This window comes from Notolabrus celidotus, chromosome 3 (genome assembly GCF_009762535.1).
Source record: "Notolabrus celidotus isolate fNotCel1 chromosome 3, fNotCel1.pri, whole genome shotgun sequence".
Lineage (NCBI taxonomy): Eukaryota > Metazoa > Chordata > Actinopteri > Labriformes > Labridae > Notolabrus > Notolabrus celidotus.
Window position 1 is genome coordinate 1077968 of NC_048274.1, and position 3556 is coordinate 1081523.

The window sequence follows — 3556 nt, forward strand, 5'->3', positions numbered from 1 at the left end:
CTTTTAGAGGTCCTGTATTATCACTTTACGCACGAGCCAGTGCTTGTGCCGTTGACGCACGACTGCTTGCTGAGGGGAGTCCAGATTCACCTGACCGCTCATTTGCCGCGCAAGCCCAAGCCCGACCGTCGGGTCGGGTTCGGGTTCGGACAAATATCTTCAGCTCTACTGCAGCTGATGAGTGGCTCTGCTCTGTGTCTCAGGGTAACACAGAGAGAGGAGGGGGGTCTAATCTACGTTGTTGTCTGTCACATATCACTCTGTTACGCTCCTATGTTTACCTGCCACTTCACTTCTATCACACATACACATAGTTCAGTCCCTCCAGGATTTCGCTGGATTTGTTTGAGATTGTTGCGTCCCCAAAAAGCCTGAATTTACGACAGCTTTTTGAAAAAATTGCGGTGAAAGTTGCGATTTTTTTTTTTTCTTTTTTCCCCCAATAACATCTCAGGGGCAAGTAAATACGCTAAATTACAGATGTTTTTAGAAAACATTCTTGATGTGGCCACTGACTGTATTTTGATTCTCTTGATTCACAGAAAAATGCCATGAAAGGACTGTATTGCACATTTACGACGGTCCCTGAATGCACCTCGCAGCGACTGATGCACAGTCAGTTCACGGCACTCTGAAATGAATCTGCATCTTTGATGACGAGGAGTTGATCAAAACTTACTGAATGTGTCTGATGTTTCACCAAACTGGATTAAATCAAGCTGTAGATGAAGAGCTTTTTACGGTAACCACGGCAACAACGTCAAACATCAAATATCAAACAGACGTCCCCCGGTTGTGTCTTTGTCACTAACGCACACCGGGGGGTAAAAATCCTCAATGAAGATGAGACAGATGCATGGAGGTGAGGAGAGCTGGTTCATAAAGCACACTTGCTGCAGGTAGGTGACCAAGCTAACACTGAGCCCCTCAATCTATAAATAATAACGTTGTCATGGTCACTTGTCCTGCCTGCTGTCCCCTCTTTTCCCCCATTCTCTGTGCATGTTATGTTGTTGAAAAGTGCCGATCAAGTGAGGACTTACGTTTATGTTCCAAGGAAGTCAAATTGATGACGAAACCGATGACGTGCAGGGGCTGAGATTGATGTAATTGATCAAATTTGCGGGAAAGTTGCGGTGATTGTATGAAATTGCAGGGCCGCTTAAAAATCGCGCTGATTGGTTGAATTTGCGTTGATAGTTGCGATCGCGAAATCGCAACTTCCTGGAGGGACTGATAGTTGGCCTAGTTAGCAGTGCGTCACCACAACATTCTGTTGTAGTCGACGTAATCGATTATGTCGACTAATCGTTGCCCTAATCATAATACAGTATATTAACAGTTATTGTAAAGTTACTCCTGACACCATCACAGTTATTCTGTTTTGGAAGAATAGGTTGAGTTGTTTTTTCCCGTATTGAACCTGAATGCACCATCATGTCTCAACATGTTGGACTGTTGTTTCCAGAAGGAGATCCTGTCCATGTTGAATGCACGCTTGTTCTACCTCTCGTTGATGAGCAATGATTCCTCTCTCTTCCTCTCACTGCCTTCCTGTTCTCCTCTCTTTGTTCCTTCCTCTTTGACACGTTGCTGTAAAAATACCTAAATCAGTGGAAGACTTCAGTAAGGTGGAAATAATCTGGTGTGGGATGGTGCTCTGACATCTGAGTGCTCCATTAGGCCGGATGTGATATCTCCTCATGAAAGCTGAGTTTAGAAAGAGAGCCTCTGTGAACCGTGACTCATGTTACTCTAAGACTAATTCAGATAAAACATCTATTGTTCGCCAGAGAAAATTATTCACTTAACGAGCCCCCGAGATGTTCCTCATTATTTTGTTTTTCTCTCTCCCGTCGCTGCCAAAGTGTCGTTACAGAAGCTTGTGAGATTTTAGAACAAAGCTTATTATGTTGTTTGTGTTTGTGTGTTTTTATATGTTCGACTGGAGACTCTTCACACCTCAAATACGAACACATGGCGGCTTACTGTGACTCATTCACTTGGATAGATACCTGCAGGGAGAATGTCCAGAAGACAGGTGATGAAGTCAGGGCCATTTGGGGATGGAGGAGACTGAAGTTTCAATCAATCAATCAATCAATCTTTATTTGTATAGCGCCAAATCACAACAAACGTTATCTCAAGACGCTTTTACAAACATAGGAGGTCTAGACCACTCTATGTCAAATTATGAACAGAGACCCAACACCAAGACAGGGTAAGACTCAGTCTGACCCCACCTTAATCCACCATGAGCATTGCACATCGCAGTATTTAGCTAGTTACAGTGGTGAGGACAAACTTCTTTCAACAGGCAGAAACCTCAGGCAGAACCAGACTCATGTTAGACAGCCATCATGCCTCGACCGAGTTGGGTCTGGAAAGACAGATAGAGGGGAGTGAGAGAGAGAGGTGATAGTGATGAGACGAGTCGTAGAAGCTGTTGCCGCTGGAGTCCAGCACGTCCGTATCAGCTGGAGTCCAGATCGTCTGCAGCAGGAGGACGTCAACGGCAGCTCAGAGGAATCTACGAGACAATGGAGCTCAGGGACTCCAGAAAGGTCTATGGTTAGTAACTTTAATGGGACAGGCAGAGTTAAAGTAAGTGATGAGGGGGTTGGGGGGAAGAGGGTGAGCTAGGATCCCAGTGTGTCAGTGTGCCAGTTCCCCCGGCAGTCTAGGCCTATAGCAGCATGACAAAAGCTGGTCCAAGCCTGATCCAGCTCTAACTATAAGCTTTATCAAAAAGGAAAGTTTTAAGTCTACTCTTAAAAGTGGAGAGGGTGTCTGCCTCCCGGACCCTGACTGGTAGATGATTCCAAAGGAGAGGGGCCTGATAACTGAAGGTTCTACCTCCCATATTACTTTTAGAGATTTTAGGTAAGTTTGAGTCTGATTCAAAGTCAACATCCACGGTGTTGCAGGATGTTTGCAGGGAGGTGACTAATCTTGGTCAGAGCCGAGGGAACACCTGAAATCTGACTGTTTTATTGATTTGGGACTTATCTAGAGTAACATGCACAATGTAATCAAAGAGAGAGCTCCTTCATTAAGCTGCTTACAGGACAAAAAGAAAGCTTAAAATCAGCTCACTGTTGGATCATGGATGATCTCTCTCATGTTAACACTCTTTCATTGATCCTCCTGTGAACAAGACGCGCTGCCGTCACCTTTTTGAAGTTCTGTGACCGTTGTTTTTTCCACTTATATGACCCGACTAGTCTGACTTTACAGACTTAAATCCGTCTCCAATCCCCTGTGGTCCGTCTCCATGCATCTCTCGTCCGTCAACACCCACTGGTTGTGTTCAGATCACAGGACAGAGCAGGACATGTGACCGAGGTTTCCCCTTCTGTAATCCCTGAATCAAGGATTCTCCTCCTCCTCCTCCTCTCCTCATCCATGTTGTCTCTCTGGTCCTCTGAAAACCTCTGACCTGTTGACTCCAGGCCTGGCTCCGCTCATCATGACTTTGGTTTGTTGTTGTAGTTAAGTGAAATACGATCTGGTGATAACACAGAGTGTTTTATTCTGAAAATTAACCGGATGTTTT